We start from the raw sequence: 13,127 nt of genomic DNA, 5'->3' as shown, positions 1-13,127 counted from the left end.
TTTACATTCCAATTTCAGATAAGAAAATTACCACAACATTATATGTCATATGAAAATAATATACTTGTCATTGCACCATGACAAAAGTGGTAACCTTTATTTTTCTAGCTTAATTAATCAAGAGGTGGTTCAAAATGATCACCTGAAAAATGCCCTTTACACATGCATGTCCTGCAAATACCTGCACAATACAACCTCCTTTTAGTTGTGTTGTTTGTTTTGTCTCACAACCTCACAAAGCACCTTTCATCTAATATCCTTTCGCAATTTGCCTCGAACAGGGTCGATTCGAATGACAAATCACAACCATAAGGCAATCTATTTGCAAGTGTAAAAGGGCAAGCAAGTTAAACAGACTGTATGCAGATCTTAAATTCAATGTTTTTAAAACAGCTCTGTTCATGGATATTTTTTGTTCACGTGTTTGATTCTCTTACGACATTCGATTGCATGTTTTTTTTGGACGCATAGCAAAGGTCTGGTTCCGCTTAGCAATTGCTTTTAGTCCAAATGCTAACGCTGAGGATGGACTGAGATTAAGGGTGGGATGCTAGCTACATTTAACACAAACATGCGCGTTCATTGTATTACTTAATATATGTTTACAGACATATTGAGTCAAACATATTTACGGATGTTTCATATCGAGTCTGATTCAATGAGTGGTTCACCATGCAGAAAACCAAGTTCATTCAATAACAATATTACACTGGATGAGGTGAATAGCCGATACTGAAGCTAGCTAGGAGACGAACGTAAGGCTCGCAGTGGCTAACCTCTGTTGAAAATCAAATAGTGGTTACATTAACTTACCAGACGATTAATGTTTAGAAACATAGGAACCATATTGGAAAATATCCACACGGGCGCTTAAGGTTGCCGGCATCTTCGCCGTCCCTGGGTGGTAGCGTTGTAGACTGCGCCTACAAACCAGCCAGCTAATTTGCTTCCGTTAGCTATTTGGCTACGCTGCTAACGCCAGCTAGCTGGATACCAACAGAGAGGTGACTTGTTGTATCATTTGCCGCTTTGCTGCATCGCCGCCGCTCAAATCGTCTCTGTGAAAATCGATGTCAGCAATCCCAATTCAAAGCAGTCATTCTGGCAAGTGTCTTCATGACTGCGATGGTATTACAGCGGTATCCGTCCGCTCTGCAGACGCGTGTAGTTTGTTGGCCACTGGCCGTTTTGTCAGACAGCCGCGATGGATCGACCGACTGTAGCTGCCGCCACCGCAGCTGCTCGCTGATCCAGTATCATCTACTCAGCCTTCCCTTGCTAGGGACAGTAGGGCAATTCCATTAGGTGGAGTAAGCGTTTAAAACAATTTGGTAAGAAGGAAATAATGTTATTATAATCACAAACAACCTAGCCTGAGGATATTCCCTTGAACTGTATTAGTGATGGTTATTCGATATTGTAAAGCAGAGACGCTTTAGTTTCACAGTTGCTCTTTTCAATGATTTACATGATTGATGATATTTGACACCATCACGCACAGTTATTCACAAATCAGGTTTAAATGCATTCTCTCGTAAAGATCATGCTTTCGAAATGGAAGTGCTTGGCGACTCGTTTTTGATGTAAATGAATGACTCCATCTGATTATAGTATTTTTTAAATAATCTCAAGATGTGGTATGGTGGAGACAACAGTGTGTGTGTGTGTGTGCGCGTGTGTGTGTGCGCGTGTGTGTGTGTTTGTGTGTGTGTGTGTGTGTGTATGTTTTAATACACAAGTATGTCTATAATAATGAGACTTTTCAGAGCCAAAACTTGTGGGTTGATGTTTTTATCGGCACAAAACTGCATCTCCTATCCTGGTCCTCTTTGGTTGTGCTATCCATTTAATTTTCGACTGCTTATTCTACACTTAAGGTCACAGGGGACAACATCAAGCTGAGGTGGGGCACAACCTGGACTGGTTGCCACTTTATCGCAGAGCCGCATATAGAAACAATCATTCACTCTCTCATTCACACATCTGAGCAATTTTCCCAATTTTTCCAATTGTCTTCTGCAAACCCATGCAGACACAGGGCGAATATGCAAACTCCAAACAGAAAGGTCCCCTGTCATAATCAAACCAGGGTCCTTCAGGCTGTGAGGCAGAAGTGCTAACCACTGCGTCACTGTGTCGCCCTTTCAGTGGTTGTGTCCTTCCAAAAATAATGTCGTTATGCATTACATGACGTGGGGCTGTATATTACAAAGCACATTCAGAGTTCCATGCCATGGCCATGCCTCAGTGGTCCATAATTATTCAGAGTGAAAGGGGGTAGGCAGGGTACCACCATATCAGGTGGATGGTCATTATGTTATTGTTGATTAGTGCACGATTTCCACTTCTGAAAAGTATGGTTATTATTGATAAGGCGTAGCTTTGTGGGTGACTTCACTGGGTGACAATGTATTTCTTGACTTGGCCCATAACGGTTGGTAATAAAAGTGGAACCCCCACCATATCAGTGGGTGGTCAATATGTTATGGCTGATCTGTGTGTGTGTGTGTGTGTGTGTGTGTGTGTCTGTCTGTGTGTGTCTGTGTGTGTGTGTCGTGCGCATCTGTGCATGTATGTTTGTGTGTATGCGTGTGTGTATTTGCGTGTAATTTCATTCCTGCATGAATGACTGACCTCCTGTTTTCTCATTTGAGAAAAGAAAATAATTGCCTGCTTTATTAAATTTTTCTGATCCAGAGCTTAAAGTAAATTATTTGTGATCAGCAAATAATGCCATAAAATCGGACAAAAATAGTGAAAAAATTAATTGAAAAAAAATGGTTGGTCATATTATTCATCTTAATTAAATGAAATGTACGATTTATTTTTTTCATCAACTGAAACAAATATCTGTGTTATTTAATCAAAAAATAATAATAAATTGGGATAGCATGACACTCATGAAGCCACATTACTATGCTTGCATTTCACAGCATACACAATATGTTCAAACATATTTTGATTCCCAGCCGTTATAATTACAGAAGAGTTAGATGGGTGGTCTGTTTTACCAGTCTGTTTGAAAGAAACTTGATTATCACGCTACAAATCATGTTTCCTCTGCCAGCTATAGCAGTCTTCTTCTTCTTTCGGCTGCACCCTACAGTGGGGGCCACACCGAATCAGCTTCTTCCATCTAACCCTATTCTCTGTATCCTCTTCTCTCACACCAACTTATTTCATGTCCTCTTTCACAACATCCATAAATCTTGTCTTTGGTCTTCCTCTCGGTCTGCCTGGCAGTTCCAACATCAGCATTCTTCTACCAATATATTCACTATCCCTCCTATGTATAAGTCAACATCACCTCAGTCTGGCTTCTCTGACCTTGTCTCCAAAACACCTAACATGCACTGTCCCTCTGATGGACTCATTCCTGATCATATCCATCCTTGTCACTCCCAAAGGGACCTTCAACATCTTCCTCTCTGCTACCCCAGCCCTGCTTATCCTCAGTTCCACTGTCTGTTAACCATACAGCATCGCTGGTCTCATCACAGTTTTGTATCTTTCATGGCTTATACACAACCATCCAGTGCTTCTTATTTTGCTTATTGATGTGATGCTTGTATATATTTGCTGTTCCATGTAACCGTATTTCATAAGGTCCAATTTTTGTTTTGTAGGAACAAAGAGAGCAATCCTTGGATTCAATGAGTTCCTGTGGATGGTTCATTCTGTCACAAATGTTTTAAAGGGAGACTGAATGGCTAAATGCTACCTGGGTCTGAATGAAAGATCTGAAGAGTATGATCAAGAGTTACGCCACAATACTTTTGTACAGTAAGTGTATGTCCAGTGTGAATGTTAGACTGATACAGCATATGTATATACAGTACTTTGTGATACTATATAAAATTAGGCTATTTAGAGAACAAAATTATCCAGTCATTTTCAGTGCAGATAAACTAAAAAGCCCTAAACTGGACACATAGTATATTTTATCATAGTAATTACCCCTTTCTTCTGGAGCTCATTACATAAACAATCGGGAAAAGCAATTGAAAAAAAAATTGGGTATTAGGGGAATGCGGTTTCCCCTTTCCAACAACATTCAAATAATATAGTGTACTGCCAAAACAGTTAAATGTGGATATAACTGGCCAATAAAATATTATGAAACTTCTTTTCAAAATCTTCTTCTCTTGGCAACTAGACTTTATTTTCTTCCGTTGAGGACATTTAAACTCATCTGAGAGGTCTTTCAATCCGAACTGAAGAAGCAAGAAAATAGAGTCCAGTTGCAACAAGAAGAAGATTATGACAAGACTTCATCGTGACCTGGATGACCGAGTACCTCCACAGACATTATGAAACTTATCTTTATGTCTCACCGTGACTTACATAGATCTCTCAGTATTACAGAAGGGCTGATTCAGAGAGGAAAGGAGTTTATAATTCTATTGTGCAAGTACGACTGTATGTCTTGCAAGGTTATTCTTCTGTTGTTTGTTTCTGTAAAACTTTCATGCTGATATGCATATCAAGTCTATCTATCATTACGATGATGTGTAAAAAGCAACTTGATCCAAGCTCTTCAGATGCAACTCGGGATGAATGACTCAACTGTTCAGAGTAAGAAATGTTTCCCGTTTTCCAGAATCATATGGGTAGTGAATCCATCTTTCTGTCTGGTTTTGTCAAAATTGATAAGTTGGTATATCCTTTTTAATGCATTAAAGCTTGAGAAAAGCAAACTTGACAGTGAAGAAGACTTTAATATTCTTTTTAACCAATTGCAATATTTTGTTTCCCTGGACCTCTATCAACTTTTTCTGATCAATAAGAAACAGCAAAGCAAGTAGGCATTAAAATATAGAGATTTCCTTATTGCTTTCTTCAAGCAAAAAGCAGAGAGTATTACAACTGTAAACCTTGTTTTGAAATCTATGAGCAGTTACTCAAAACTTGGCAAAAGCTGTCACTTTGGCTTGGTTTGGCTACCCGGTGTAGCTGCGAGATGTATTACATTGAGACTGAACATATTTTATATTTTGATAATAGATACTATTCATCCATCTTTGCCACTTATCCTGCACTCAGGGTCACAGGGGAAGCTGGAGCCTATCCCAGCTGTCATCGGGTAAGAGGTGGGGTACACCCTGGACTGGTCACTAGTCAATTGCAGGACCACATATATAGACAGACAACCATTAACTCACTCATTTATTTGGGTCAATTTTCCATTTTTTTTTTCAGTTAACCTGCATGTATTTGGACAGGGAGAACATGCACACTGAAAGGTTCCTCGCCGGAATCGAACCAGAGTCCTTCATGCTGTGAAGCCAAAGTGCTCACCACTGCGCCACCCAAAGATACAATTAGGTTGTAAAATAAAAAAGGATAATTACATAGTTTCTGTCATTTCCTTGTGTCTTTGTGCCTTATATAGTTTGATTGTCACAGTAATGATTATGTGATGCCACAGTGATGATGTGAGTCCTCACATGAGGAACAATGGAGAGAAATGGATGGCAATGACTTTCTGATCCAAAACAGACTTTTTATGGTCAGATTTCTTCATCGGGCAGGGATTCCCCACAACAAATGCCACTTTCAAGCAACAATCAGGCCCATCATTTTCTATATGAACAAATCATGAATGCATTTATGCAGAGGTGTCTTTTGATCACCTTGTTGAAAATGGACAGCTGGCCCAAATGTGTTTGTCTAACACATCTTGCAAACCAAAACAAGTGGTGGTGGGAAGAGGGAAATGGGAGAATCTGGTTGATAGCTCTGGCCTTAGGCTCCATAAGTCACATGACAGTGAATCTGAATGGGGCGCATTCAAGGCCTTGAAGTGTAGTCAGAAAATCGACAGTGCCATTCATGGTTGCAGCTTTTGGACTTGTTTTATATACAGTGGTTGAAGGAGGAGGTGGAAAACTGGGAGTGAAAAGTTGAAGGCTCTGGATATTATAGGATTGTCTCTGCAGACAGATGTCTTTAGTGTCTCGTGAATCTTGTTGATGGTCGGAAAGACCATAATAAAGACTTCCTTTCTTAATAGGTATCCCTGGAGATTGCGCTTCAACCACTGGAGTATGTTACTGCTCACACTCACAGGAAAAACGTTCACGAGGGTTTTGTTGAGAGCGCACGTCACACATGTCAAACCCTTAATTAATTTAAAACAATATATTGGGATATCTCTCTGCTCATGGAACAGTGTATTGGGTAGTCTCCTTTTTGCAGTGTGAGGTGGGATTGTCAAAGTTTACGCATCTAATCTACATGAATCTGAACTTTGCAGACCTCTTGAAAGCTTACAGCCATGATCTATCTATTTTTACTGCAAGGCCATACAACTGCCGCTGTTCACCGTTGAGAATGCGCACTTTACATCTACAACTTGCACCTCACCTTTTTGCACTTTACTGTGTTTTACATCAGGAAACTGTAAAAATGATGCCTATGCAAATGAAATTTCGCTCTGTACACATCTGCAGTGTACAGAATGACAATAAAGTCTGTCTAATTTAAAGTCTAAGTCTATTGGGTGCTTCTTGTGGGATGCTCGGGATGGACAAGGTTATACGTTCCTAAGTCATTATGTAGTTGTATACAGAAATTGCTGTGAAGCTTTTGTTTGTTTCTTTTTGACAGATTCTGAAGAAAAGCTGGAGAAAGAAAGCAAAGGCCCAAATGTATTTATGCTGAAATATTCACAGATGATAACAAGATCCAGGTAAGATTAAAAAATGACATTGTGAATACAAGCAAATATAAATACATTATTCCACCAAAGACTAAGCTAGAATTTTGTGCAGGTACTGGCTCAAACACCAGGCCCTCAAAAAACTGAAATCAAGAATGATATTAAAACCATAACCATACCATTTAATTATTGGAAAAAGGAAAAAAACAACAATATTGAATATACATTTAGTAAACATATGATTGAACATTTAATTCTGTTGATTTCAGTTAGTTTTTTAAAACTCACTTTTACAACTCTGCAACTGCGCTTTTGGATACAACCATCACAAACTATCATCTGGCAAAATCAAGTTATACTAGCCCTACGTTGTTTCCTTTATCCGAAGCTTAAACCGAAGCTCATGATATTAGTGTATGTTGAGATCTTTATTTCCTTTTTTAGCCTTGATAACAAGTATTCTGTCTCCGAATATGAGACAGGTGTCACTTTGCTTTCAGGACCGTTCCTTCCACTCCCTGAGCAGTTTTCATTTCATCCTGGCCAAGAGCACACTCTCAGCCAAGAGCTTGCTTGGCTCTCTACACAAGTTGTGTAATTTGGGGGTGTAATTTGTTAAAACCTCAGCAAAGCCTCTTCTGTTTTATAGCTCATGTTCCTGTGGTGTAGGTGATGGCCCAAAGACTGGCTGAATTTCATACTCGCAAAACAATGTTGATCAAGATTTGTTTACCCTAGAAATCCTGTACTTCTATAACAAGACCCAGTAAACTCAGAAACGAAAGAGACATTCATATAAACCATTATTGACCATTATCTAACACACATGCTTATTTTACAAGAATGATGAGTTGAAGCCTAATGAGGTCTTAAATGGTTTCAAACTGAATGAAAAAAAATGTAAAAACAAGTGTTCATAAATGAATACATATCCTACCCACATGCGTTATATATTCAGTAATTATGTCTGCAGTGGTCGTGAGGAAGTGCACGTCCATCTCTGACATGTACTTACTGACCATCATGTGGTGCGATGTTCAAACTGAATGTGGTCGCTATGGACAGGTGAAAATTTGTTCACATTTTCTAGAGTCCCTTGTAAAAGTCACAAGAGCTGTATTTGTATCTGTAAATGCGCCTAAAATTTACTTTAGATTATGCTTATTCTTGAAATTTCACTCTTAAGCCTTTTGGCATACTTGTGATGATGGTTTCATGGTACTATTGTATGGATTGTATTAAACAACAGTATGCTAAATAATATAGTTCAAGTTATGAATAATATTTTAAAGTGTGTTTATTTCAGCTTTTCTTCCCTACAGTTGGTTTGAAAGTCTAGGTGTGCCAAAGATTGTGCAAATCCTGTAAACTACATCGGATCTTGAAACAATTCTTACAGTGCAATTTCTATAATGTGGATAGCAAATGGGTTTTAATTAGGGTACACGTTAATCAAACTAATTAAGCATTATATCAAACCTCAGCCATGGAGTTAAGAGGTACAAATTATCATTCATACATTCATTATCCGCTACTTATTCTGCAATCAGGGTCACAGGGATGTTGGAGCCTATCCCAGCTATCCATGGGTGAGAGGCGGGGTACACCCTGGAATGGTAGCCAGAGACAAACAACCATTCACTCTCTCATTCACACATCTGGGCAATTTTCCAATTAACCTTCTGCATGGTTTGGGATGATGGGAGGACACCAGAGAACCCAGAAGGACACCCACACAGACACGGGTGGAGAGGGAGGAGGTGGAAGCACTTGTTACATTGCCACTCTGCTGCTTGTATAAATTATATTTGAAGTTATTCAAGTTTACTGTGTAAAGTGCACCATATTCAGTTGAGCTGTAGATGCAGCATACTTAGCGTAGAGAGATCAGCCAGTAATGATCACTAATTCGCACACTGTCACATGTCACATAATATACCTAAAGTTGTGCTTCTTTGGCCTTGATCTTTACTTTAAAACTTTAAAACAAGTTGCTTTAGGATTTCTGCAGAGGACTACCGCAACTTTCTGCCGTAAAACTCCAAGTTAAAATCCCTGCTGAGGGCAAAGGACTTAACATACTGCCCTCCACAATGTGCAGAGCCACAGGACTCCCAACACTGATGGGCTGACAGTTTAATTTTACAAAGGTATCGGGACATTTTAGCCGATGACGTTTTAGATGTCTTTGATAAAAGTCTGGCTGTGGGTTCACTACCACTGTCATGCAGGTGGGCAATCGTTACCGTCTTGCTGAAAAAAGGCAACAATTAAGAGTTAATAACTGGTGCCCTGCGTCTCTCCTCTGCACGGTTTAAAAAATCCTCTCCAAAGCCTCAGCCATGCAGCTATAAGAGGCCACGGAGCAGGTTATCCATCAGGACCAGATCTTCTGTATGCTTGACAGGTCAATGGTAGATGGTAGAAACACCTAACTTATTCAGGATGTTTTGGAGGTTTCCTGTTCATCGCGTGTATGCATGAGCTTGATCTCATTTGATCAAGAAAAGGCCTTTGACAATGGTGAACACCACTTCCTTTGGAAGACTATGTCAAGGCTCAGGTTCAGCGCTAGTCTCATTGCTAAGATCCAGGAATTGTACAGTGGTATTGAGAGTGCTTGGAAGATTAATAGATTAATGGTGACTTGGGTGCTCCTTGCAGGACGCATGGAGGTGAGAATAATCTGGTAGCCTCCCTACTGTGTCACCGGCTAGCCTGTCTGGAGACTCCATCAGGTGTCCTGGTCCAAGTACAGACCAAAATGGCCAATTTTTAGAATAGTTTGCATCGGGTGCCACTGTCAGTTTTGGTTTTACAAGAGATGAGGGGGTTCAGGGCCTTGTCCACCTGGCCAGCAGAACAGTCACATTAAGAGTAGAATTTATTCAGAGGTGCCTTGTAGGAGCTCCTAATTTCATTTGGAGGGAAGTGGCCAGTTGCGTTTTCAGGCACATTAGTAACCCAGTGCTAAATGCTGCTCTGTTTTTGACTGATTTTAGATTATTTAAGTTAAATGGGTTACCTAGTTATTACCTGGGTGGTTTTATGGAAGACTTACAGAAAGGCTTGACCTGACCCCACAGACACATTCCCTGATCTCAGCCTGAGCCCTGCATTCAGAGACCTGAGCGGACGCTCTCCTGCCCAACAACAACAGAATCAAATAAAGACTTCACAACATGGACAGAAAGACTCTACATCCTCTCCTTTTTCTTTTCTGCTACTCCCTTCAGGGGTCACCACAGCGAATCAACCTCCAACTAACTTATCTTTGTATTCTTTTCTCTCATACCAACTAACTTCATGTCCTCTTTCACTGTATCCAGAAATCTTCTCTTCAGTCTTCCTAAAGACTTCCTGCCTGACAGTTCCAACTCCAGCATCCTCCTACCAATATATTCACTATATCTCCTCTGTACATGACTGAGACATCTGTTTGGCTTCACTGGCCATATCTCCAAAGCATCTAACATCTACTCATTCCTAATCCCCATCACTCCCAAAGAGATCCTCAAAATTTCCTCCGTTACCTTTTGCTCTGATTCCTGCCCGCTTCCTTTAGCAGTGAAAAGTTATTGCTCAACCAAAATGACTTTGCAGCACTCAATTTTGCTGTACCATATATTTTTTTCTACACTAGTTGATGTCAAAAGTAATTCAGGACAGCCTCTGCACATAGTGTCCACCTTCAATCTATTTCCTCTTAACATTAAATGTCTTGTTCCATGACAGCCCGCTGTGCAAACATTCCTTAAGTCTCTGTTAAACCCATTACAAAGTGTTAGATGGCTCAATTCTTTCTAGACCGTGTAAGTTTGGTGCTGATAAATGTGATATATCCATCATCAGGACATGCTATGAGCAACTTCATTTTTTAAACTTCATCTGGCCTTCCATAAAAGCTGTCATTGTATGTGTATGTATGTGTATGTGTATGTATGTGTATGTGTGTGTGTGTGTGTGTGTGTGTGTGCGTTCTAAAAGACATAACTCACTTTCAATGTGAAGTGAGCAATTACTGTTAAATTAAACAGTATCCCCACTGACATTGCTGTTGTAACCTAATCTATTGTGGGTTGTAGTTAAATTTATCCCCATTCATCAAACATTAATACTAAATGAGTCAATCTTAAACTGATAAAGATTCTTTATGGTAATGCAGTTTTCATTGGCAGTCTCTAAGCGTGAAATGACTCTGGTACAGATGGCTTTTGAAACCCCTGATTATGAATGATTTGTAGTAATGCGCTAATGTTGCAGGTGCTGGAGTTGGTTCATTACTTCTGGAAGATCACACAGGAAAAACAACAGCAAAAAACTAGCGGTGGGTAACATTTGGACTTATAAAAACATGAAAACGTGCGATCTCGAGCAATGTTGTTGGGTGTTGACAGTACAACAAGAGGAGGCAAACATTCTGCATACTTTTCTTCCATGTAATTAGACTTTTTTTCTTTCTGCTGCTCCCCACAGGGGCCCCCACAGCGAATCAACTTCCTCCACCTAACCTCGTTCTCTGTATCGTCTTTTCTTACACCAACTACCTTAACGTCCTCTCTCACTCCCTCCATGAATCTTCTCTTGAGTTTCTGCTAGGCCTCCTGCCTAGTAGGTCCAACCTCAGCATCTTTCCACCGGTATATTCACTATCCTTCCTCTGTAGATGATGAAACCATCTATGTCTAGGCTCTCTGACTTTATCTCCAAAACATGTAACGTACTGTCCCTCTGATGGTGCCATTCCGGATCCTATCCATCCTCATCACTCCCAAAGAGAACCTCAATGTCTTCATCTCTGCAAGCTTTTCCTTAGTGCCACTGTATATTTAAAATCCTCCACCTTCTTTATTTCCACTCCCTGTAGTGTCATGGTTCCACTTAGGCCCCACTCGGTCACGCACATGTATTCTGACTTGCTGCGACTAACCTTCATTTCTCTCCTTTCCAGAGCATACCTTCACCTTCCTAGACTTTTCCTCCACCTGCTCTCTGCCATCTGTAAACATAGTCCATTGACATTCTTGTTGACACTCTTGTGTCAGCCTGTTCCATGTATTCAGGCTTTTTTCTAATCATATAAACCTGCTATTGCACCTCAAGGGAAAATTATAGTGTTTGTGGTTACAGTACTGTAAATATTAGTAATCTGATCAATTAAGATTACTCAAAAAGCAAGATATTCAAAGAAAGCTGCAACTTGGTTTCAAGGTTTTTATTCCATTGGAAGCCCTCTAGGTGCCCCTATCTCATCTACGTATGCTCCTTCACTGAGGGGGCTATCAAGGGCACCTAAAGGTGAGCCACACTTCTTCCAGGCAGAGTTGTTGACTGGCTGTTCCAGCTCTCACAAGGATGTATTTTGATAAACTGTTGAGGAAGGCTAGTTCTGCCTTGGGGGGTCCCGTGAACTCAGTGCAGGTGTTGGGAGAGAGGAAGGTGTTAGCTAAGTTATCATCTCTGATGAACAATGTCTCCCACCCCATGCAGAACTTCATGACGGCACTGAGCAGCTCCTTCTGCGACAGACTCTTTCACCCCAAGTGTGTGAGGGACAGATTCCACAGATCCGTCCTGCCAGCTGCCGTTCGACTATGTAACACACAGTTCTGCTCTCAATAGACTTCTTCATTCATTCATTCATTCATTCATTCACTCTTTCATTCATCTACTCAAATGTCCATTCATTCACTCTCCTACACATCCACTCACTCTGACACCATAGGTGATACTACTGTACTGTTACCACAGCAAGTTTTGCTGTTGTTCACAGATAGTCGCGACTTTTGCACGTTTTTTGTTTATACTGTCATAATGTTTATGTGCAACTTGTTAATACAATTCCTACCTGTTTATATATATGGTTAATGTTGGACAATTTTCTGTTACCATCCTATTGTTTGAAGATTTCTATGTAATTTTCGACTTCTCTCTAAATGACAGTCCAATTGATGCTTTCACTCCCATTATATCACCCCAAGGTTCTGCAAGGGACTTGGGAGATTGGTACCTTCTTACACCAGTCTTGAAGACCGGTACCGTTCCAAATTCCTTTCTTTATGTGTAACACCTCTTATGTAAGTGAAGTTCTGTACTTCTCAAGGCATGCATTGTTCTCTCTTTATATAAAAAAAGGCTCACTATAACCAATAAATTGGGAGTCCTGCTGGAGGAAAAGCAGACAGTCCCTGTCTCTGTTTCTCACCGCTCCCGGGACTAACGAACTAACCTCTGATACAATTGGGTTCAACCACCATCGGCAAGGAGATCCGGATCCAAGCCTTGGACTGAGATGATGAGGAGGGCTCACCGCGGTTCCTGGGGTCGCCACCACTCTCTCAATATCTCTAACAAGCTATAGTGTGATTCCTCAAGAATTGTAACAAGCAATTAGGTATGATATAATGGCATAGCAAATAAACAACTGGTCACTTGTAAGTATTTCAAAAAACATTTTTTTCTTTTA

The 13,127-nt window shown here is 40.3% G+C and overlaps 1 protein-coding gene and 1 long non-coding RNA gene across 2 annotated transcripts in view; one reads left to right on the top strand and one right to left on the bottom strand.

Moving 5' to 3' along the window:
- Nucleotides 1-1,254, bottom strand: part of man1a2 (mannosidase, alpha, class 1A, member 2) — a 74,261-nt gene extending 73,007 nt beyond the window's left edge. Inside the window, exon 1 of the mRNA XM_086145249.1 lies at nucleotides 814-1,254. The gene's annotated coding sequence lies outside the window, so the exon portion shown is untranslated. The remainder of the gene's footprint in view (nucleotides 1-813) is intronic.
- A 2,411-nt stretch (nucleotides 1,255-3,665) lies between these two features.
- LOC147234657 (uncharacterized) lies at nucleotides 3,666-5,339 on the top strand. Its single transcript, XR_015106034.1, has 3 exons — nucleotides 3,666-3,783; nucleotides 5,044-5,083; nucleotides 5,200-5,339. It is a non-coding gene; the product is annotated as an uncharacterized LOC147234657 (long non-coding RNA).
- The last annotated feature ends 7,788 nt before the right edge of the window (nucleotides 5,340-13,127 follow it).

Source organism: Fistularia commersonii, chromosome 4, assembly GCF_037954325.1.
Source record: "Fistularia commersonii isolate RoL2024-O1a breed Wild chromosome 4, RoL_Fcom_v1.0, whole genome shotgun sequence".
In the NCBI taxonomy this organism is placed as follows: Eukaryota; Metazoa; Chordata; class Actinopteri; order Syngnathiformes; family Fistulariidae; genus Fistularia; species Fistularia commersonii.
This window is presented reverse-complemented; position numbering and strand designations above follow the sequence as displayed.